The sequence below is a fragment of the Aegilops tauschii genome, chromosome 1, assembly GCF_002575655.3.
Source record: "Aegilops tauschii subsp. strangulata cultivar AL8/78 chromosome 1, Aet v6.0, whole genome shotgun sequence".
In the NCBI taxonomy this organism is placed as follows: domain Eukaryota; kingdom Viridiplantae; phylum Streptophyta; class Magnoliopsida; order Poales; family Poaceae; genus Aegilops; species Aegilops tauschii.
The window spans coordinates 258,054,164-258,080,020 of record NC_053035.3 but is presented as its reverse complement, the minus strand read 5'-3'; positions in this window follow the sequence as shown (position 1 = coordinate 258,080,020).

Here is a 25,857-nt window from a genome sequence, read left to right as displayed (position 1 = left end):
CCTTTGGAATGAGGGTAATGTATGAAGTATTTAAGCTCTCAAGAGAAATTTGCCCTGCATGAAAATCATATATGAATATGAGCACATCTCCCTTAATAATGTCCCAGCAAGACTTGAGAAATTCATTGTTAAAACCATTAGGGCCTTGCAATGTTGTCCCTCCCATCATACAAAAATCAGTTGTTAAAAACCTCACTGCCTCTTTCTGTAAGGTTGCTGAGGGGGAGCTGGAGGACAAGCTGGCCAAGAAGCCCAAGAGAAGGCAAGAGGATGTTTTGTACAAGGCGCCCTTGGCCAAAGGAGAAGGAAATACCTCCAACTCTGCATAATGTTTATGTCCCTTACTTGGAGTACTGTGTGGAGGGTGTGTGTTTGTGGTACCCCATCTAGTTTGATGATGCTTTTGATTGATGTAAGACTTGGATATTGGCACTATATGAACTCTATATGTCTGGTGATGTAGTATCCTATTACTACCTCTTTGCTGTATGATTGGCTGCTCTAATGGATTTGTGTTGTGCTGTGGATCAGAGTTTTGTGCAATTTAATTAACAATGATTTGTGATTTAGTAGTGAGCACAAAGTAACATATATCATTTAACAACAAAGTCTAACTCTCTTCCTATGCATCGGCATGTCATAAAAGAACAATTCATGCACACATAGTAAAGGCCAATGCATAGTATAAACAGTTTCATGCAATTTTACCATGTTGGAAACATAGAGAGGTGGAGATATAGTTCCTCTCTCATAATAATTGCAAGTAGGAGCAGCAAGCACATGCATATTATATCTATCAGAATCATCATGTGTAATAGTAAAAGGCAACCCATCAGTATAATCTTAATAAGAGCAAACTTCTCCGATATAGTGTAGTTTGGAGAATTCAAAAAGATAATAGGACTATCATGCGTGGGTGCAATAGCAACAATTTCATGTTTAACATAAGGAACTATAGCAAGTTCATCTCCATAAGTATCATTCATATTGGCATCATGGCCACAAGCATAGCAAGCATCATCAAAAAGGGATATTTCAAAAGAATCAACGGGGTCATAACAATCATCATAGCAATCATCCTTCGGTAAGCACGAAGGGAAATTAAACAATGTATGAGTTGAAGAGTTACACTCATTAGAAGGTGGGCACGGGTAGCTAATCCGCTCTTCCTCCTTTTGTTCTTCGCTCTCCTCATCATCTTTTTCATCCAATGAGCTCACAGTTTCATCAATTTCTTCTTCCATAGGTTCCTGCAAAATATTAGTCTCTTCTTGGACAGCGGAGGAGTCCTCAATATATGGTTTAACATAGGCATTAGAAGAATAATTATCATAGAAATATTTAAGTGGCAAAATTTTCAGATTTGTAAAGAGTAGCATCATACGTTTCAATCAAAGAAGCAATTTCATAAGCACCCTTATAAGCAACAAATTCTTCAATTTGTTGCACATCATAGTAATTATAAACACCCTTAGCATACGAAGATACGATTCCATTATCAATAAACTCACATTGGTAGGGAAGGTGTTTCTTAGGGCTTTCAGAACAACAAGTAACATCATATATTTCACATAAATTCCAAGCATAGCATTGCAAACGATGAATTTGATCCAGTAAATGTTTCCCTTTTTCAGATATACGGTGTCGCACATAACAAGCATGCTCATCTAAAGATCTGCCCTCAACTAATCTAGTTGGGGTTTCAGCACGAGCACATAGGGATCGAAGATGATCTAAGTAATAAGCTTCAGGAGTGTGATAGATTTTGAGTGGTTCTTCAACCATTGGTTCAGTATGTACAACTAATTTTTTTGGTATTTTGCGTTTCCTACCCATAACTAAAGATAGAAAACAACTAAGAACAGCAAATAAAAATTACTTAGTGATAAAGCAAACAAGCACACACGAGAATATTCACCCCACGCTATTGCTCCCCGGCAACGGCGCCAGAAAAAGGTCTTGATAACCCACAAGTATAGGGGATCAATTGTAGCCTCTTTCGATAAGTAAGAGTGTCGAACCCAACGAGGAGCTAAAGGTAGAACAAATATTCCCTCAAGTTCTATCAACCACCGATACAACTCTACGCACACTTGACATTCGGTTTACCGGAAACAAGCATGAAACTAGAAGTACTTTGTAGGTGTTGTTGGATAGGTTTTCAAGATAATAAAGAGCGTGTAAATAAAAGCTAGGGTCTGTTTAGATAAAGATACAACTAAGTTAGTTTTAGTAAAGAGCTTTTTGTCACGAGAAAGTTATTTGTCCCTAGGCAATCGATAACTAGACCGGTAATCACTATTGCAATTTTATTTGAGGGAGAGGCATAAGCTAACATACTTTCTCTAGTTGGATCATATGCACTTATGATTGGAACTCTAGCAAGCATCCGCAACTACTAAAGATCATTAAGGTAAAACCCAACCATAGCATTAAAGCATCAAGTCCTCTTTATCCCATACGCAACAACCTACTTACTCGGGTATGTGCTTCTGTCACTCACGCCACCCACCATAAGCAAATCATGAACATATTGCAAAACCTACAGCGGGAATCCCTCACTCTTGCGCGACACGGAGAGCACCATAGGACAGCACCAATAATAAAACATGCAACTCAAACCAATCTTGATCATCAAATAGCCCATAGGACAAAACGAATCTACTCAAACATCATAGGATAGCCATACATCATTGGGAAATAATATATAGCATTGATCACCATGTTTAAGTTGATATTACAGCGGGTAAGAGAGAGGTTACACCACTGCATAGAGGGGGAAGAGTTGGTGATGATGGCGGTGAAGTTGTTGGTGAAGATTACGGTGATGATGATGGCCACGGCAGCGTTCCGGCGCCACCGGAAGAGAAGGGGAGAGGGGGCCCCTTCGTCTTCTTCTTCCTTGACATCCTCCCTAGATGGAAGAAGTGTTTCCCCTATGGTCCTTGGCCTCCATGGTGTGGGAGGGGCGAGAGCCCCTCCGGGATTGGATCTGTCTCTCTGTCTCTCTTGTTTCTACGTTCTCTTCTGCTGCACTTTCACCGTTTCGTATATATACGGAGATCCGTAACTCCGATTGGACTGAAATCTTCGCCGTGATTTTTTTCTAAAAGTTGTCTTTCTTGCGGCCGAAGAAGGGCATCAACCGCCTTACAGGGGGCCCACGAGGGGGGCAGGCGCGCCCCCTGCCTCGTGCCCCCCTCGGGCACCGTCTCGCGTGGATTTTTCTTCCCATATTCTCCGAATATTCCAAAAATAATCTCCGTCCGTTTTTATCCGGTTTGCACTGGGCACTGGATCAATATGTTAGTCCCAAAACTAGTATAAAAAGTTGCCAAAAAGTATATGAAAGTTGTAGAATATTGGCATGGAACAATCAAAAATTATAGATACGATGGAGACGTATCAGTACATCCAACACAGTTTTATGTATACGCTCGTGTGTGAAAGGTGTAACTATCACACACGCTCTGCCTTGGTTAACTGTTTGCTTTCATTAACTACATCACACATGATTTGATGCAAAAAACTGTGTGGCATTGGGGTATCCATCACAAGCGCTTTTACTGCGAGAACCGTTTGCAAAGTTCCATGATCGTCTGTTCTCTTTTTATTTTTGCCAGTAATTTATTATTCGAATTGGAAATTTTGAAATATGAAACGTGCAATTCAAATTCTCACCACAATGGTTCAACAACGAATTCATAAATAAAATTGCCAGTACAATATATTCAGTAATTACAGGATTAGGCAGCAATTGGCTATGATGAACCACAATATTTAAAGGCGGTAAAAGTGAAGAGACAAGTGTAAATCATTTTAACTGCTGACGTTGTTGAAGAAGCGGAATGCCCATAATGTGCCTTCCTGCATGCCATAGGCATGAACCACTTTTGTCCAACCCCTTGTGACGATCGCTCGCCCATCCTTCACCGCCTTTAGGAAGACTTCTAGAGCATTATCATGGTAGCATGAATTATATACTTTAACCTTAGTTGCCTCCACTCCGGTCATGTAGTTTGCAAGGTAATCATTAGTGAATAGCTTCGGAAACCACTGAAAAGAGAAAAATATCAGATACTGAGGTCTAATAGAGTAACTTGTTGTTGGCAGGGGGAAAAGGCAACACATTACTTACCATCCTAAAGTTCACTGTTGTCTTCGACAAAGTGTAAATAAAGAGCTTAATTCCAATCACCCGTTTCTTTCGCCTAACAATCTTGCTTAGTTTCCTCACTTGACGCTTGTTCATGAATATCTCATTGCCCCATACACAAAAGGGATAGCGTGGATCAGTACCGCTCATATATGTACCTACAAGCAACTAGTAAATGTTAGAAGCTAAACTGAGATGGCACAAATGATGTAAAATACAACTACCTATGTTCCTAACTACAAGTTTTTTTTAGATTTCAATATGAACTACATACGGATGTATATAGAATTATAGATATAGTTTAGATTAGAATCTAGATTCACTCATTTTGCTCCTTATGTAGTCTATATTGGAATCTCTAAAAGTACTTATATTTAGGAATAGATGGTGTATAAGACATGGGATGCAGCTAACCTCGACGACAAACAACAGCATCGCCCATTGTAGCCCTGTGTAAGTACATGGAAAGCCAATGTTAACTACAACAGGGTTAACATCCACCAAAAATAGCAAATGGTAATAAAACGGCAGCATCTGTAGTGATATCTTCATTTCGAAAGAGTAGCACGGTAGCAAAGGGACGGATTAAAAAATGGATACAACTATTAATTGCAACAGGCCTAACAACATCCTAATTCATGTTTTGTAAGTTTGTAGCCGTTGAAATACAACTCTTTAAAAATGGATACAACTGTTAATTGCAACAGGCTTAATGGCCATTGAAACCGGTACTGATAAAAATGCAATTGGCAGAGTTAAACATCACAGGGCAGGTGCTGCCATAGCAGATAATGGCCCAGTTGTCTATAAATAGGTAGGAAAAAAAGGTAAAACGTGTTAGGCATGTTCACTACAACATGCTTAATACATCGACCGTACAAAACATAGCCATTAATTGCAACTGGTATTGGTAAGATTGAACTGGTGAGTACATACTTGGTAAGTCCTGAGTGGTAGTTGCTGGGGCACTTCATCTTGGTCAGAGCCCGCCCAAAGTCAGCGGCGGCGGAGGCGAGCTGTTCCTCTAGGTCGAAGCATGGATCAGTGCCACTGACATGTGTACCTACAGGCAACCAGTAAATGGTAGAAGTTAAACTACAATTGCACAAATGATGTGAAGTACTGTAAGACATGGGATGCAGCTAACCTCGACGGCAAACAATAGCATCGGCCGTTATGACCCTGCGTAAGTACATGGACAGGCATGTTAAGTAGAACAGGGTTAGCATCCACCAAAAATAGCAAATGGGCAGCATCTCCAGTATATCTTCATTGCGGAGAGTAGCATGGTAGCAAATGGATAAATTAAAAATGGATACAATTGTTAATTGCAACAGGCTTAACAGCATCCTAAGTCATGTTTTGTAAGTTTGTAGCCATTGAAATACAACTGTTTAAAAATGGATCAACTGTTAATTGCAACAGGCTTAATAGACATTGAAACCGGTACTGATAAAAATGCAATTGGCATAGTTAAACATCACAAGGCAGGTGCTGCCAGAGCAGAGAATGGCCCAGATGTCTATAAAAAGGTAGGGAAAGTAGTAAAAACGTGTTAGGCATGTTTACTGGAACATGCTTAATACATCAACCGTACAGAACATAGCCAATAATTGCAACTGGTATTGCTAAGATTGAACTGGTGAGTACATACTTGGTAAGTCTTGAGAGGTAGTTGCTGGGGCACTTCATCTTGGCCAGAGCCCGCCCAAAGTCAGCGACGGCAGAGGCGATCTGTTCCTCCGGGTCGAAGCGTGGATCAGTGCCACTGACATGTGTACCTACAGGCAACCAGTAAATGGTAGAAGTTAAACTGCAATTGCAGAAATTATGTGAAATACTGTAAGACATGGGATGCAGCTCACCTCGAAGGCAAACAAAAGCATCGGCCATTATGACCCTGCGTAAGTACATGGATAGGCATGTTAAGTACAACAGGGTTAGCATCCACTAAAAATAGCAAATGGGCAGCATCTCTAGTGATATCCTGAGTCATGTATTGTAAGGTTGTTGCTAGTATTGGTGAAATTGAGCTGGACACGGTAATATTTGAACATCACACAGTGTGCAGTACTGAAATAAACAAGGCACGAACATGCTTAATACATCAACCGTACAAATCATAGCCGTTGCAAGTGGTATTGGTAAGATTTAGCTGGTCAGATCTTACTTGTTAAGTCCTAGGGGGTAATCGTTGGGGGACTTCATCTGGGCCAGAGCCTGCACCATGTCGGTGGCGGCGGCGGAGACGAGGTGTTCCTCCGGGTCAACACACACAGCGGCCATCGCGCCATGGACCGCCATTAGCTCCTGGTGGTGGGGATTTGGAGGCATGGGGATGTTTCGCATGCGCCATTTAAGCAATCAGGCCGGGGCCATGATAGAGATCGGTGGGTTACCTGATTGGATCCGAGCAGAACGTAGATGTGGTTGAAGCTGTGGTTGCGGCGGCGGCGGTTTGAGATGCCGGTAGGGGGAGGCGCGAGGGGGGATACTGAGGGTGGGGATGTGGTTGGAGGAATAAATTCTGAAATCGCGCGCCTAATGAAAATTTCGCTGCGAAACTTGAAACTTGGGCGGGGGAAACACACAACACAGACGAAGCGCGTAAAATACTTGTGTGCGAGAAAAAAGAAAGTTGGCAGATCCCATCTCCAAAAAAATGTACACGTGTACTTGATTTTTTTCGGTCAATGGTACGCCTAGTTTATTAGGAAACATCGCACAGGTAACTGACTTATGGGTCATTAACGCAAAAAAATGCAGACGGGTACGACATAGAAACCATGTGTTTTGTGATCTTCTAATGATTAACGCAAAAAACGCACATGGGCACACATGCTAATCAACGCTCAAAGCCCTCAAAGGATGCTCTTACCGACATTGTACGTTAATACTAGAAAATTAAAGTACAACTGGTAATTTGCTCTAATACTACAAACTTAAACTACTTCTCACATGCTGCCATCGGGGCATGCTAGCCAGACGTCTGCGTTCTCCTTCCCGGCCTTGTAGGCGGCAGCCCATTGTGCTTTGATCTCCGCCAAGCTCTCCTCACCACGGTGTGCGGCCTCTTTTTTGTCGTGGCGGCGGGACTATCTTTTCTTGACTGCTTTCTGCCTTTTCCGCTCCTTCTGTGCGGCTTTGGCCGCCTCTAGATCCACCACCCATTCGGCCATGGCAGCCTCAAAGTCCGCCCATGTAACTGTCTGGCCGCCGGCGGGGATGAACACAGCACGGCGATATGCCATCGCTTCCTTACCATGTGTGCGGTCGCGGGCGGCGAGGAACACGGCGCAGTGGGATGCCATCGCTTCCTTACCAGTTACTGTGCGCCATGGTGCCATGGACGACGCCTGTAGAGAGCTCTGGGACGGAGGGGCCGGGCAGCCGTACAGTGCGGAGGTATTCAAGAGCTCAACGACAAACGACAACAGAAATTTGGCTTCCCTTACAATTTTGCTCGTTCATTATCGCACACGGTTCATCTCCGTCGCTTCCGGAAACAGTGTGCGCTGAGCCTATTGTGTGTTGCGTTATGATTGGACGGTACCCCAGCCACGCGGATCGCGCGTGTGCACCGTAGGATGCGCCACGATCGAACGGGAATCCACATCCCTCACATCACACCCGTGCACCTGTAGCTGGATTGGATTTATATGCGTTAAATGCCTAGAAAATGCACAAAATCCCCTAAATATGGTAAATGAGCCCGAAAAAATGCCAAATTTGAACACGGTGATTTGCAGGGTGTATGTTCGTCGTAGAAAAAAACTCCACGGCAAAGAACGAAGAAAATATGGATTCCCCTTCAATCTTGGTGATTTCCCTCTCGAAAGCGTGGAACTTCTTGGGTGATGGTTCGATTTATGAAGGCCGTGCATGACGACATAAGCCAAACCTTCTCTAATTTTTACCAGTGCATGGTGAGGTCATACCATGGCACACCATGCCAGGCGTCATGTTTTTCAAGCATTTATTTCATTTTTTCTACAGTTGAAAACCCAATAAACAAACGTTTGTGGTTGACTATTGCCACACATTTTATATAGTTGTTAACCCAGTAAACGATGCATTTATTGTTGACTATTACCACACATTTCCTTGAAATATCTGCCCATTCCTTGTAAAAGGCATGAGAATGTACTAAATAACACAAGCATGGTTTTCCAGACTGTTCTTGTGCACCTTTTCATGCACCGATTGTTCAAATTTGAATTATGTCCATTAATGCCTAGAAAATGCACATAATCCCCTAAATATGGTAAATGAGCCCAGAAAAATGTCAAATTTGAACATGTTGCATTTGAGGCGGTATGTTGATCGTTGGAAAAAAACTGAATGACAAACTAGGACGGAAATTTGGATTCCCCTTCAATCTTGGGGATTTCCCTCTCGAAAGCATGGAGCTTCCTTGGTGATGCTTCGATTTATGAAGGGCGTGCATGATGACATAAGCCAAACCTTCTCAAATATTTACCAGGGCATGGTGAGGTCAAACCATGGCACCATGCCAGGCATCATGTTTTTTAAGCACTTATTTCATTTTTCTATAGTTGAAAACCCAACAAACAAACATTTGTGGTTGACTATTGCCACACATTTCATCGAAATATCTGTCAATTGCTTGTAAAAGGCATGATAATATACTAAATGGCACGAGCATGGTTTTCCAGGCCGTTCTTGTGGACCCTTTCATGCGCCGATTGCTTGAACTTGAATTATGTGCATTAATGCCTAGGAAATGCACATAATCCCCTAAATATGGCAAATGAACCCGAAAAAGTGCCAAATTTGAACACGTTGATTTGCAGGTTGTATGTTCATCATAGAAAAAAACTCATGGACAAAGGACAACGGAAATTTGGATCCCCTTCAATCTTGGTGATTTCCCCCTCGGAACCATGAAACTTCCTCGGTGATGGTTCGTTTTATGAAAGGCGTGCATGAAGACATTTTTACTAGGGCACGGTGAGGTCATACCATGGCACAACACCAGGCATCATGTTTTCCAAGCATGTATTTCATTTTTGTATAGTTGTTACCCCAGTAAATGATGCGTTTATGGTTGACTATTGCCACACATTTCCTTGAAATATATGCCAATTCCTGGTAAAAGGCATGAGAATATACTAAATAGCACGATCATGGTTTTCCAGACAGTTCTTGTGCACCTTTTCATGCACCGATTGTTCGAATTTGAATTATGTGCATAATTAATGCCTATAAAATGCACATAATCCCCTAAATATGGTAAATGAGTTCGAAAAAATGTCAAATTTGAACACGTTGCATTTGAGGCGGTATGTTGATCGTTGGAAAAAAAACTGAATGACAAACTAGGATGGAAATTTGGATTCCCCTTCAATCGTGGTGATTTCCCTCTCGAAAGCATTGAACTTCCTCGGTGATGGTTCGATTTATGAAGGGCGTGCATGACGACATAAATCAAACCTTCTCAGCTTTTAACCAGGGCACGATGAGGCCATACCATGGCACCATGCCAGGCATCATGTTTTTCAAGCACATATTTCATTGTTTTATAGTTGATAACTCAGTAAATGACGCGTTTGTGGTTGACTATTGCCACACATTCCATTGAAATCTCTGCCCATTCCTTGTAAAAGGCTTGAGAAATTACTAAATACCATGAGTATGGTTTTTCCAGACCGTTCTTGTGCACCCTTTCATGCACCGATTGTTTGAATTTGAATTATGTGCATTAATGCCTACAAAATGCACATAATCCCCTAAATATTGTAAATGAACCCGGAAAAGCGTCAAATTTGAACACGGTGATTAGCAGGGTTTATGTTCATCATAGAAAAAAACTCATGGATGAAGGACAAAGGAAATTTTGATTCCCATTCAATCTCGGTGATTTGCTATCGCATATGATTCATCTCCATCGCCTTTGTGAACCGTGTGTGTTCACTCACACATGCAAAAGGAAAAAGAAAACCCTCGCCCACTTCGTCCGCACTCACTCGCCACAGACTCCTCCGCAACTCTGCACCCTAAGCTTGACGGTTGTTGGCGGCGGGCGTAGGTCGCGCTTCCAAACAGCACCGGATTTCGCCCCTACCTCTTTCCGCCGCCTATCTGCATCGACATTCTAGACTCTGGTCGACTGGGGCTTTCTGCGGGATTGGGCTGGGGATTTTTCTCATGGAAAAGGTAATCAACTTAATTAGCAAAATATTCACTCATCTCTTATCGCAGTCCGTCCGTCATTGTTAATCAACCGGCGGAAATCGCCGTGGAATCATTTTTGTTCTAGCGGATTCGTGGGTGATCATTCATGTGTCCACAGTGCAAGCACAAATCGGGCAACTGTGGTCGCAGCCAGTCGGAAACAAAGTTCTATCTCACCATTCCGGATGACTTCAGGGAGCACTCGATATGTTCAATCTCAACCTACCACGATTGGCATGGCCTAAATTTGTGAACATATACCGTCTGTTGCTACATTATCTATATATTTGCATCAAATCTTTGTTACATTATCTATTTTTAATTCTTTATTTTTGTACTTTGCTTTCATCTATATATATTGATCTGTTCTATTAGTTACTCCCATATTTGCATCTTGCTCTGTTATTTCAATATATCTAATTTACTATCTTAATTTTCATTTCAAGCAGTACATCCCTTGCTTTGCAAGAACAGGAGTAGAAGGAAATCTTGGGCTTTACTTTGCTGATGACTCCCAGGATGTCATATTGACAATGCAGCATGGATTTACAATGACGGTTAGTGTAAAACTTGATAAAGATGGTCACTCCTATTTTAAAGCGAACCTTTGGAGAAAAATGTCTAAGTGTTATGAACTGAAAGCTGGAAATAAAATTCAAGTGTGTGCACCACAGCCTGGTCTAATTAACATGGATGTTTACTTCCCCGACGTCATCAGCCGATCAAAGTCTGATCGAGTTAGTGTCCTTTCAACTTTCTCCATGTTGTCATATTACTATTTAAGCAACCAATTGATCACTATTTAAGCAACCAATTGTGATATAATATTCTGACTCCGTTCCTAGGCAGTAACAAATTCTATTTACCAATTTATGCGCACTATATATTCTTCTGCCATTTTCTGAATAAATAATACCTTTCCACCTTTTAAGCAGGATATGTTGGATGCATAGTGAACGATCTGTATGTTACTAAGCGTACCAAATTTCACTAGAAGGACTTGAAGCATGTCATAAACTTTGATGATAATCTGCAGAGATAGCACAACGTATGAACGCTGGATTTTGGATGGTATTAATTAGACCTATGGTGCACACACTGAACAAGACCAATTGTGTTCACAAAACGCTGGTAAAAAGTCTTATTTTAATGTTGATGTTCATAAACTATATATATATATATTCAAGAATATGTTACAATTGTTTTTTATTCTACATGTCAACAGAAATTGCCCCATGTAGCAGTTCCTGGATCGATTTCCCGGCGTGGTCGAATTACACTTGTGCCTGCTAATAACGCAAAGTGATTGCAAGGTACTGCATTTCCCGCAGAAATGGAACCATTCAAATGAACAAGTTCTCGCTTCTCGTGGCAATGCATCCATATTGGAAAATTGGAGACACTGTTCTACTCATGCTCTACCAAGGCACAGGAGGGCTCTTCCTTTTCATTGACGAGATGTTCAGTCGCCGTGATCAAGCTGCTTCCAGTGGATAGTTGTGGTTGTTGGCCCTTAGCCTCTTAAAATGTGCTAGCTATTACTATATATGTTAAGTATGTAGATATGGACCATATGGTTGTTGACCCTTATCCTCTTAAAATGTGATAGTTGTTACTATGTTAAGTATGTAGATATGGACCATATGGTTGTCAAAACAGTGTTATGAAGGTCCTCCTTTTGTTGAATAGTGTAACCACTATATATATGTTACTCAAATGATGTTACCCAAGTTCATAAATTTTCATGGAAAGTATTAGTATCGTACACAGTTCATTGAGTTTAAGTGTGTGCCCGATGTCCAGAAGGCATTTGCATATTAACTGTCCATATTGCAAATTCACACACATGTTAACATAAGGAAACGTATGTGTAACATACTAATCATCGCACACGAGTACTCGCAGACGCATCGTATGCGATACTCCTAGCCACCGTCAGCAACTAGTTTGCATTTTTCAAAGTTTTTTGTACACACAGAATCGCACATGAAGTAACTGTATTGACCGTCTGTGTTCTAATTTCTATCGCAAACAGTTCATCCGAGTCGGCTGTTTGCCACATATCACACACATCTTGTTTACACGACTCGTTTGTGTTCTTTTGGCTCATCACAAACAGTTCATCCATGTGAACTGTATGCCGCATATCACACACATCTTGTTAAGTTGAACAATTTCTGTTGTGTTCCCTAATCGAAAACAGTTCGTCTGAGTTAACCGTATGCTATATATCACACACACATTGATATGGCTGCCCGTTTCTGTTGTTCTACCTCATCGCAAATAGTTCGAATAGATTAACTGTGTGTCCTGCATCGTACACACATTGTTATGGATGCCCGTTTCTGTTGTTCTGCCTCATCGCAGACAGTTTGAATGGATTAAATGTGTGCCCTGCATCGCACACGCAACTAAAATCTGAACCGTGTTTAATGGTTCCGCCATCAATGTTTTGCACCTGTTTTGACGGGTTTTTTTACACCACCGTTTGCGATTAGTGCATCGCACACAATTTCGGCAAAGGGTCTCTGATCATAGTGTCGCGTTAGCAGTATCCTGCAGTAGTGTGGGTGCATCATGACTGGATCTTCTCTACCATGAATTACAATGTTTAGTCGCTGCTTGAACTTTGGAGGTGCTCTGCATTTATGTTTTGCTGTATCAGAAAGGGCTAGCGAGATACCATTATTGTCACATTATATCATGGTTGTTTTGACAAAGTGTTGTCATTTGAGATATATTATTATTGCTCGCTAGTTGATTATGCCATTGATATGAGTTAATATAATTTTTAAGAGTTATTGTCGACATGGTTAGTCATGATCTTGGTTGAAAACCTGGGTGCTACTTAAGCTTATTTATATAAACAAGAGCAAAAGAGTTCGTACAAGTTTTTCTTTTTCACTTTCAGTTTATCAACTGAATTGCTTGAGGACAAGCAAAGGTTTAAGCTTGGGGGAGTTGATACATCTCCGTCGTATCTACTTTTCCTAATGCTTTTCCTCTTGTTTTGGACTCTAATTTGCATGATTTGAATGAAACTAACCCGGACTGATGCTGTTTTCAGCAGAACCACCATGGTGTTGTTTTTGTGCAGAAATAAAAGTTCTCGGATTTGAACCGAACTTTGTGAGGAATTTTTATACAATAAAAGATAATTTCTGGAGCCAAGAACCACTGGAGTGGGCACCTGGGTGGGCACTACCCACCAGGGCGCCCCCCTCCAGGCCCGCCCAAGTGGATTGTCCCCACCTGGTGGCCCCGTAGACCTCAACCCTGACACTATAAAATCACATTTTCGGAGAAAAAATCAGAGGGGAAGAATTATCATGTTTCACAAGACGGAGCCGTCGCCACCTCCTGTTCTTCATCAGGAGGTCAGATCTGGATTTTGTTTGGGGCTCCGGAGAGGGGGATCTTCGATCTTCGTCATCACCAACCCTTCTCCATCGCCAATTCCATGATGCTCCCCACCAGGAGTGAGTAGATCCTTCGTAGGCTCGCTGGTCGGTGAGGAGTTGGATGAGATTCATCATGTAATCGAGTTAGTTTTGTTAGGGCTTGATCCCTAGTATCCATTATGTTCTAAGATTGATGTTGTTATGACTTTGCCATGCTTAATGCTTGTCACTCTGGGCTCGGGTGCCATGATTTTAGATCTGGACTGTTTATGTTATCACCATTATATCTATGTTCTAGATCCGATCTTGCAAGTTATAGTCACCTATTATGTGTTATGATTCATAAACCCCGGAGTGACAGAAGTTGGGATACATTCCGGTGATGACCTTAATTTGAGGAGTCCATGTATTCACTATGTGTTAATGCTTTGTTCTGATTCTCTATTAAAAGGAGGCCTTAATATCCCTTAGTTCCAATTGGACCCCGCTGCCACGGGAGGGTAGGACAAAAGATGTCATGCAAGTTCTTTCAATAAGCACGTATGACTATTTACGGAATACATGCCTACATTATATTTATGAACTGGATCTAGTGCTGTATCGCCCTAGGTTATGACTGTTATATGATGAATATCATCCAAAGAATTCATGGACCCAATGCCTATGAATTTCTCTTGTATTGTTCCTGCTAATTTACTACTGCTATTGTTACTATCGCACTTGCTACAAAATCATTGCTATCACTGTTAGCGTTATTATTGCTGTTGCTACTACTATCAAAACTATCTTACTAGTTTGCTACTGATCACTTTGTTGTAGATAATTAATCTCCAGGTGTGGTTGAATTGACAACTCAGCTGCTAATTATTTGCAAATATTCTTGGCTCCCCATGTGTTGAATCAATAAATTTGGGTTGAATACTCTACCCTCGAAAACTGTTGTGATCCCCTATTCTTGTGGGTTATCAAGAAGGAGAGACCTAGCTATGTGTTGAGAGTGATCGGTCGATATCCATACATAAGTGAAGGACTGGAAATAGGTTGGGACAGAGAGAGAGAGAGAGAGGGAGGGAGGGAGAGATAAAGGAAGAGAGATAGATAGATAGAGAGAGAGAGAGAGGGAGAGTGTCGGAGGGGTAGTGGAGTTGCTTCTCGGAGATGGTGGGAGAGGCCTACTAGACAAATTGAGGGTACAACTGCAATATCAAGAAGAGTGGGGATGTGTTTCTGTGTGTGCGTGTGCGTGATAGATGTGTCGGGAGGCATGCATGGATGATGAAGGGGGACCATGTGTTTGGTAAGCAGACCTAACTAGATTGGTAGATCAATTGTTGTGTGTTGGATGAAGGGTGAGACATAACTAATGAGGTAGATCGATCGGCGCGTGGGGAAAACGAGTTATAAACGACCTAGCTAGCTATATGTATAGTGGGAGATCGGTCGGTGTATCCATTTGTTAGATGCAAATAAGGCCCAGAGAGATGGATAGAGAGAGAGAGATGGGGCTAGGAGGTGGTGCAAGAGGCCTACTAGCTATATAGGGGAGGAGTGTGCGATTGTGAGATCAATGAAAAGAGGGGCGAGAGTTTACACGTGTGTGGGACCGTACGAGAGACACGAGGCATGGACAGAGAAAGGAGAATATGGAAAGTGTGTGTGTATGTGGCAGGCAGACATCACTGGAGAGGTTTATCGATTGGTGTGTGTCGGAAAGAAGGAGTTGTGGAGACAGTGGGAGAATGACCTAAAGAAAAAAATGAATGCGCTCGATGGATAGAATGCTGAGGGATGGGGAGGGCAAGGAGGGCGTCTGCATGCACGAGAGAAAGTTAGTGCTAGCTACAAAGGTTAGAGGATTGTGTGGGTGTAAGAGACTAATAAAGATCATAATTCTATATGAAAGTGGATTCATATATTTGAATAAAAGATCACAGTGTTATAAACCTATGCATGCATGAATATAGCGGTGATATGCGTGGTGTGGTTTTGGACATGTTATACTATAATGTGATAATGCGTGGCATTTGCAACTCACAGCTAAATATCAAACAATCTAAACCATACTATATATCAAACAATCTCACATTTTATTTGAATTTGTGATAATGTGTGGCATTTGTAGCTCGCAACTAAATATCAAACAATCTAAACCATACTATATATTGAACAATCTCACATTTTATTTGAATTTGTGATAATGTGTGGCATTTGCAACTCACAGCTAAATACTTGTAGGCGTAGGGGGTGGGGCACCATACATTATGTGATAAACACATTATACATATGAGACATGGTTTGGATTATGAAGATCTAGCTAGAGCTTGAATTGTACTGTGATTTGCAATCAACATAAAGTGGATTCAAAAAATCGAGTTCGGGTTCATATAGTACACATAGTTCATATCTAACTCGACAGTAATCATGTGGTGTGATGTGAAGATAATATACAAATGATGGTTTAACTTGACAATAATGATGATTATAGATCTTATTAAAATAGAGAAATGAATTCAACTGGTTTAACTTGACAACAATCATGATTTCAGATCTTATTCAAATAGAGAAACAAATTCAAATTTAGTTCATATTGAAGCGGTAGTATATACGTTTGGAATGCACTAAAATGTTCATTTGAGTAGCAGGTTGCATGCATTATACACGTAGCGAATTTTTTTAATTGAACATAACATGGATTCAAAGTTTTGAATGGCATTAGTAGTGCGAATTGGTTTGGTATAGTACACGGGACTAGACTCTCTTGTGTGGTGCGAATTGATTATTTTTGGTTTTTCGTCGAGGGAAGTGCGGATTGATTTGATATAGTATACACGTTAGGCCTGTCCGGAAATTTCAACCCGCGCCTTGTTATCTCGAAATTTTAAGATATCTCTTTGTCTCGTTGTCCTCCTAAAATTCCCTCCATATCAACCCGTGCCTTGCTATCCCAAAATTACAACACGCGCGAAAACTCCCACCTCCTACGAAATCCCGACACGTGAAATTCCCGTGATACCCCTGAACCGAAAGAACTACCTAGTTCAAATCAGTGGGGCTACTTTTGTAACTTACCCCACATTTTGGACAAGCGCGTCCCTAAGCCATGGCTCCCACTCCCATCTCCTCCACCCCATTCGTACACCGAGGCCGCGAAAACCCGCGAAGCCCCACACCATCCTCCGTCCGCCACCCAGCCGGAGCCTCTTCCCTGACGACATCGTCCACTGCAACAACTCGGCGTCCCTCATCCACTGCACTGGATGAGGATCCGTCGTCGATCTCATCGTCCCGCCAATTCACCCACCCCGTCCTCCACCTCCAAGGAGCTGCTCCGACATTTGCCTCGTCTATCGCGACACCTCCATTCCCATACCGCCGTCTTCACCGGCACCACCGGAAGAGTAGCACCATCACTGATTCCTCCGATGAAGCTAAGGCCTAATCGACGCCACCAAAGAGGTTCTACACTAATTTTCTTCTTGATTCGATCTCACGGTACTGCCTGCGCTCGGTCCCGAGCTGTCATGGCGCGGCTCCATCTATAGCGGCGCCGCCGACCACTTCCTCCATGACATCTCTCCGTCGGCGGCGACATCGACATCAGTAGGAGCTACTGCTGCTGCTCCGGCTCTCGCTGGCCCTGCTACTGCTGCTTCGGCTCTCGCTTGTGCTGCTTCTCTGCTCTTTCTCTTGGTCTCCTGCCTGGTCTGCTTTGGCTCTTGCTCACGGTGCTGCTCTTGCTCATGCTCTCAGTCCCCTGCCTGGTCTGCTCTGCTCTTGCTCGCGCTGCTGCTCTTGCTCTTGCTTGCACTGCTGGTCTACTCTTGCTCGCACTACTGCTGCATGAGCAGCAGCTTAGGCTCTCGCTTGAGCTCCTGCTACTACTACCCGACATGCCGCTACACGACTAGCTACCCCGGCTCTCGCACGCGCTGCTGCTCTGGTTGCTGCTGCTGCTCTGCCCCGGCTGCTCTCTGGTAGTACGGTCCCTTCTGGAGCGGCTACTGATTTAGATCACTGCTACTCTGCCAATAGTGCTCGAGCGGCCAAAACTATTAGTGCACTGCTTTTCTGCTACTAGTGCGTTCAGTTTCGACAGCAAAATTCAGTTTCGACAGTAAAATTTAGTTTGGATAGTTAAATTCAGTTTCGACAGTTAAGTTCAGAGATGAGCGGCTGATGTATTTTACATCTAGCACTTTTTGGTGATGTATTTTATTTACATCATCTATTGCAGATGCTATTAGAATACCACTTCAAGTTAACATTGTCTCTCTTGTCCTGCTTTAGCCTCGCTGTCGTACACCTCACCGGAGCTGCTCCAACGACGAAACCCTCCATCACAGCGGAGCAGTATCCTTGACTCCATCTCCATACACCTAAGATCTTCTTCCCCTCCTCTGACAGCCACATCAGCCCTAGCATCCTCAGCTACCAACCCAATGATGCTGGGATCGACATGGCTTCACCATAGAGGTTGTACACTTGTTGCATTGCTTTTTTACTTTACATGTTATATATATATTATCCACTGAACACGCGTAGTAATGAGGAATACGATTAGTTTCTCCTATATGACAAGCATTGGGTACTAGGCAAGTTAGCTATCCGTGATGGACTCTCTCGAAATCCATCATTATTTATTTTTGCGCGTTGGAGCTGTGCATGTGTAGATGGGCCTGGGAGTTGAGCTAGTAGGGAAGTGGCTTGGGTCCAAAGTATTATTTGTTCCTTTAGTGTCTCTTTCAAAGAAAAATTGTAGGAATTTTAATATCCACTTGGCCCTCCTTTTTAAATTCCTATTCATGAAGAACAAGACTAAGTGATAGTAGCATAATAGCATTATAAATGTACATTTTCTTGTGGTTTGACTTAATTTGTCCATGCTTCTTTGCATTCTTGTGACCTTCCAATTCCTGTGAACCAAACACCCAGATTGACAGAAATCCTATGATTTTAAATTCTCTATTTTGCCCATGCATTCCTATCCTATTACTGTGTATTTCATATCCCTGCGTTGTTAGAATCCCCCAATTCAAACGAGCCCTTACAGAATTACTTCTCTTACAGATAGTTGTCAAAAAATGTTGTGTGATTTTTCCCGCTCCTGCTGCGCCGTCGTCCACCCTAGCTCAGCTGCTCCAACGATAGAAGGGTCCACCACAGCAGGGATCCGCCCTCCAGACTGTCTTTCGCCACCTCAGATCTTCTTCCCCTCCGCCGGCAGCCACGACAACTGCATTACCATCATCAACTGAGCTGATGACCTCGAGGACTACATGGGTCCGCAAGAGAGGTCGCACTCTTTCGTGTCTGCTTACGTTATGCATCGCTTAACATTACATGCTACTTTATCGTCCTTCTCACCGATTAGACTCTGAGTCAGCTCCAAACTAATGCTCAAACTTGAGTTTTTAAATGGTTGTGTAGTATCTATCTACTATCTGGTTAATCTCGGGTGTGTACTATGAGTTTCATGTTGGGTGGGAAACAAAGGGTAAAGAAGCTATTATCTGTATTTTTTAACTGAAGCCATCATCTGCCTGCTATCATTGGTTTTGGGTCTATCCACTGGTTGCTGCCATCACTCTGGACTTCTACATGCACTCCTTACGTAATCTCACTATGTTTTATTCCTATGCATGTCAGTTATTGTACACAATGGAACTGAACATGTAGAGCAAAAGAGATGAGCCTTGGGTGGCAATAAAATTTCATGCAGACGTCGCTCCATGGTGGGCGCAAAGGCATCCCCCCTCCACCCATTTCAGATTGTAATCAAGAGGAAGATAACTGTTCTGAGGGGGATTCTGAAGGAGCAGACCACTCCTATTTATCCCCCGAGGTCTTCGCTCTAACTTGGCATGCTGATGTTTGGTCATATTATGCACATGGTGCCTTGCATTGCTTACTTTATACATCAAATATGGCATCCACTTAGTTTAGACATGCTTTGTGTGAATGCTATCTGTTTAGTTTTATAACGTATATGTGAATTATGCAACACCATCTTGTTTAGCCAGGCATAATATATGTGAATTTTGCAATTCCATCCTGCTTAGCCAATCATCTTATATGTGAATTATATCACGCCATCCTTTTTTTCATTACGTATTACATTTGTCAACAATGTTAGTACATTCAACTACTCTTCGTGTGCATCAGTCATTTGACACGGTGTGGAAAAATCTGGAGTGAAAACAAGGTCTTCAGAGAAGACTATGCTATCTGACGAAGTGCATATCTCACTGGTTACAGATAGCTCCTCAGAGGAGGATTCAGAGACAGATGACCAGTCCCCTGAGGTCTAGGCTCAAACTTGGTAGGGTTATATTACTCATATCATTCATATGTTGTCTTGCATTGCTTAGTCTTTACATCATATATGTGATTGCCATCTGCTTACTTGCTTAGTATATAAATCATATATTTGAATTATATCATGCCATCATGTTTACCTAGACAACATCTATCTGAATTATGGCATGCCAACCCATTTAATAAATACATCATATAGTTATATCATCTCATCATGTTTAGTGTTTACAGTCATCGTATTTTGAATTATGTCATTCTATCCGTGAATTATATCATGTTATCATGTTTCCATAGGCGGCATGTATGTGTATTATGGCATGCCAACCTATTTAATAAACACATCATATAGTTATATCATGTCATCATGTTTAGATAGTCATCATATTTTGAATTATGTCTTTCTATCCTATTTAGTTAGCCATCATATATGTGAAATTGTGTCATGCTATCCTGTTTAGTTAGCCATCATATATGTCAAATTGTGTCATGCTATCCTGTTTGGTTAGACAACATAAATGTGAATTATTTCATGCCCTCTTTTATTCCCCACAATCCATTGCATATGTCTATCATACAATGTCTTTACATTCAATTACTTCTCTTGTTTATCAGCCATTTGAATTGGAGGGGGTGATGGCAGTATCTAAGGGAACAACACGGTCTTCAGAAAAGATAGTGCTACCAGTCAATGCAGATAAAACCACGGTTGTACTTGCCCAAGAACCAGCCCCACCACACATAACCCAGACTCCTGCAGATTGTACCCCTACCCGGTTGGATAGAGAACCAGCTACACCCCTTCTAACCCCGGCAAATAGTAACCCAGTTCCAATTGACACGGCACTATCTCCACCACAAAGCACCCAAACATGAGCAGTTAGTAAGGCAACTGCAGTGCCCAAAGCCTGAGGACCATCACTTCCAACCCCAACTCAACGCTTAAAGCAGAAGAAGAATTGTTCTCAGGTCAAGTTCTGTAGCTATGGTTCATACTCCTTTGCTCTTGCATCACTGTATTTACTCATACCAACTATTTTCAAATCTGAAGGATGGAATTGAAACTCCAATGGCGCAACAGGTATGTTTTAAACCTGTTTCTTTAACTGGTTTGGTGTTGTAACTTGCTCTATGTTGATTTTGTTTTCAATTGAATAAACAGTTATGTTCTCATGTCATGCACATTACAAGTGTTGTTATTGATGTGTAGTTTCCCACACTTATATTCTATCTATGTTGCTTTGTCTTAAACAAATATTATTTGAATTGTGTCTCTATCTTGATTTTGCAACAAAAACTAGAATGATATAGACCATACAATGACCATGGTACATAGATATATGTTCGCTTCATGCTGTTATCCTGTCCACTTTACTACTGAACTGCTTTACCAAAATGAGTTTCATATACAACATGGTAAACCTGTGATGTGTCTGCTTGTTTCTCTTTTACAATGCGGACAAAATATTGGAGAAGAGTAACCTATTATGCAATGGTAAAGGAAGTAATGTAGATAAGGTTCAAGATAGTGAGACATCCCTGTTGGTCTCCAACGAAGCTGATAAAAACTATCTTGACGACAGTGAGACAACCCCAAAGTCATGTCTTGATGTAGTGTTCGAGTTACGGGACACTACTGCTGGCACAAGCTCATTGAACTCGGTGCCTGAATCGGTTCGTCTTCTTGAGTCTCAACTTCAAGTTGAAAGACATCTATCAGATGTGCTGCTACATGAAGCTGAAGGACTGAGGAAGTCCCTGCTGAATTCAGATGCATACTTTCTGGTGCAACAACAAGCGCTAGAGGATTTAACAACCAAACAAGAGAAAGTTAATAAGCTTGCTAAGCATCTTGCCAGCATGCTGGGTACCCAGGATATTGTTTCTTGAGCTCTTCTGAAGTGGTTTCAGTTCTGGAGTTGTTTTGCTGTGGCATTTATTTGCACTGGTCGCCAACTTTGACAACCAGTGTATGATATGCTGCTTCGTTCCCTATATTTGCACGGGCAACAAACGGGCCGACTATAACCACGGGCTGAATTTAGCCCACAAGCGGAACAGGCCAGTAATAGACCGTAAGTAACTGAATGTTGGAAATGAACCCAAGAATAAATGGGCCGTTAGAAGGCCGAAAGGTAATATGGGCTGGAAACGGCCCAATGGAATAATGGGCCGTTAATGGGTGTAAAGCGATACATTGTTCATCATGGGCTAGTTTCACCACGGGCCTTTAATGGGCCCATAGTTACAAAGGGCCTCGTATGAGCCGAAAGACGTCATGGGCCATACATGGGCCAGAAGTTACAACGGGCTGGAATCATATTGGACGGCCCGGATGATGCTACTGGGCCCAATTCGGATAAGCCATAACGGACCATGAGTTAGCGGGCTATAAATGGGCTATATGCGAAAGGCCCTTAACAGGCTTTCCGTGGGCCGACCCGCTACCTTTTTACCAAGTCAAACGGGATGGCCTTTTCACCTGAATGGGCCTTTGTTGGGCCGTGCCACATGTCGACGTATCATAGGCGCCTCCCGTCCAATGAGTGGATGACATCTGTCCCAATGCTGAGCCGACACGTGGTTCCTCTGGCCATTGAGAATTTTGCATGTGGAAAATCCCCATTGGTCCGGGCAGTTAACGGGTTATCGGATCCAAACCGAAAACCCGATAGCTTAACGGAGCCCCATTACGGTGGATGCCACGTGTCGGTTACCCTTGACGAAAGCACTTCCATGACGCGCCATTTATCGTCATGAAAGTGGACACTTCAGTGATGATACTTTTGGTATTGTCATGGAACACTTCTACGACAGCACAGGTATGACTATCTTGGTTCTGTCATAAAATCATCATGATGTACATGCATGACAGAAAAGGTGACCTACTGTGACAAACACGTATCATCACGGAAGTGTGTTTTTTTTGTAGTGAGGAGAGTGTGGCAAAGGTCTTGTCACGCCTGAAATGTCCCATAAGTCCTCCGCCGTGAGCCTCTTGCAAAATTAACAAACGAAGCGAAGACTCGCGTATACAGAGTTTGTTAGCGCGCATTAGATAGCCATTCTTGAGACAATAGTTCTCCCAACAAGTGTTAGTAAGACAATTGGCATAAGGAATCACAAACGAAGGATCGTGTGCATAAAGATCTTTAACATGCTCAAAGCCAATGACATTCACTTCAAGTTGAGTAACTAACATGCACTTGCGGGAAAGAGCATCCGCCACAACATTCTCTTTACCCTTAATGTACTTGATGACATAAGGAAAAGATTCAAGAAATTCACTTCATTTAGCATGCCGTTTGTTCAACTTGGTTTGACCTTTAAGGTATTTAAGCGTCTCATGATCGGTATGTATGACAAATTCATGTGGGCGAAGGTAATGCTCCCAAACATGCAATATGTTGGTGCAATATTTGCCCTCTTATGTTTTAGAGATTGTTGATAGAAACAGGCATGGACTGATTTGTTTTCTAGTGCACACAGAGAGAATTAGTCCATGCAGAACCGAAGAGAATGATGCCTCCGGTGCCATGTTCAAGGAACTTCACTGAAGAATATCTACATTGCAGAGAAGAACGAGCTACATCTGTTGAGAACATGTAGACGAAAATATTGATGTGAAGGAGTTAACCCCATGAAAATTCATTGATGAAGCGAAGCAATTGGGTCAGAGCTATTGTCCAAAGAAAATTAACTTTAGCGAATGGAAGTCGAAGACAAAGTGAAGACAAAGTATTCATTTCATTATTCTTCTTTCATTCAATTGAGTCATAGGACCTCCATGCTATTAAGAGGGGTATAGGTTCTCGAAGCTTAGATCCGCTGCCATGCTTAGCCCAAAACCTATGTGAGACTGAGAGAAATCTCTTTATGCTTCGACTGATTACCTGGCAGCAGTAGACGTTGTTCTTTGTGCTGCAGGAGATATCTTTCGAACTGAGGAGTTAGCATTACTTGCTTCGCAAGAAATGTTACCGTTGTGCTCAATTTCTGACCATTGGACTCGTGTCGTTCAGCCATTGGCTGCTCCACATGTCCAATTTGGTCATTTCCCTTCAGCGAAGGATGCGGCTATAAATAGCCTCCCCGCTCCAACGTTGCCCATTGGCTGCTCTACTTAAGATTTCTGAGAAGATTGATTGAGCATCCCCTCTCCGAGTGATTTGAGTTTAAGATCCATCGAGAGAAAAATTAAGAGCCCAAAACTTAGACAATGGTTGTGCATCATAGTGGTTCTGAGTTTAGAGTTCTTGTACCTATTACTCTTGAGAGCTTCACACTCTCTAGACGGAAGGTGCCGGCTCGAGTGTTGAAGAGTTGTTGTCTTCACCGAGCAAGATCTTCAGCAACCAAGAGTGATTGTGGTTCGTGAAGGTCGATCGAAGGTTTGGAGATCGCCGACAAGTATCTACCACAAGTGAAATCAACTGGAGTCTGATCAGCTCCAAGTTGAAGGAGGATAGGGCGAAGAGAATTTATCTTCTGTGTTAAATCACAACCCCTCCAACCAGACGTAGTCCTTTGGCAGAAGGGCGAACTGGTCTACCAAATCCATCTCTCGCCATCGAGCACCACTGGTTTACTCTACTTTACTGCATTACCTTCAGCAGTTTACATTCGTGCTCTATGATGATACTTTATCTGATCATTCTTTGACTATTGCATATCTTTCATCTCTGTCATATTTGTGGATCCCGTCGATTACGTTTGTTGCTCTCCATGTTGCATTCTCATCTTTCATGTTAGTCATTCCAGTCATATGAACTTCTCGTACCTATCTTATTAAGACTGAAGTGTTTTCCATCACAGTTCTCATTTTATTTTCTCTCATGTTACTGTATTTGATCCATATTGCATTGCCATCATAATTATCAAGCTTGTGATATCCTATGCTCGATCTATCATTACTTCCTACCTTGATACTTCCATTCCTCAATAGCATGCTAGACTGAGTTCTTGTCTACCAAACCTTATTTTCGCTGCAGTGTTTGGGATCAGTTCAAAACATTCCAAAGAATTTTTGAATCTCCTATTCACCCCCTGGTCGATATACTCTCGGTCCTAACACAATACTCGCACTAAAGCACACAATTCTTTTTCATAGATGGGGTAGTTAAGTTGAGCTCCGGAAATTTTTTTCACTAAAAATATGCAATGGGTCGCTTTTCTTGCATCAAAATTCCACCAATACCATTACCACTAGCATCACAATGGACCTCAAAAGTTTTGTTGAAGTTTGGCAATGCAAGAATTGGAGCATGTGCAAGCAAAGATTTGAGCTCATCAAATGTGGTACATTGAGATGGTCCCCAGACAAAGGGTGCGTTCTTCTTACTCAAAGCATGTAACGGTGAGGCAATAGTGCTAAAGTCCTTAACAAAGCGACTATAGAAACTGGCTAGACCAAAGAAACTATGCACTTGTTGCAAATTAGTGGGTTGTGGCCAAGTTTTAATTGCTTCAATTTTAGACCCATCAACATCAACACCCTTGGAAGACACAACAAAGCCCAAGAAAACAAGCTTGTCAACACCAAAAGTGCATTTCTCCATATTAGCATAAAGACGCTCTTTTCTAAGAGTTTGCAAAATGGCCCTAAGATGAGTTACATGATCTTGGAGACATTTGCTAAACACGGGTATATCATCAAAGTAGACCACAACAAATATGCCAATGTATGGGCGAAACACATAATGCATGACACGCGTGAAAGTACCGGGTGCTTCCGATAAACCCAGAGGCATAACTAACCACTCGTACAAGCCAAATTTAGTTTTGAAAGCAGTT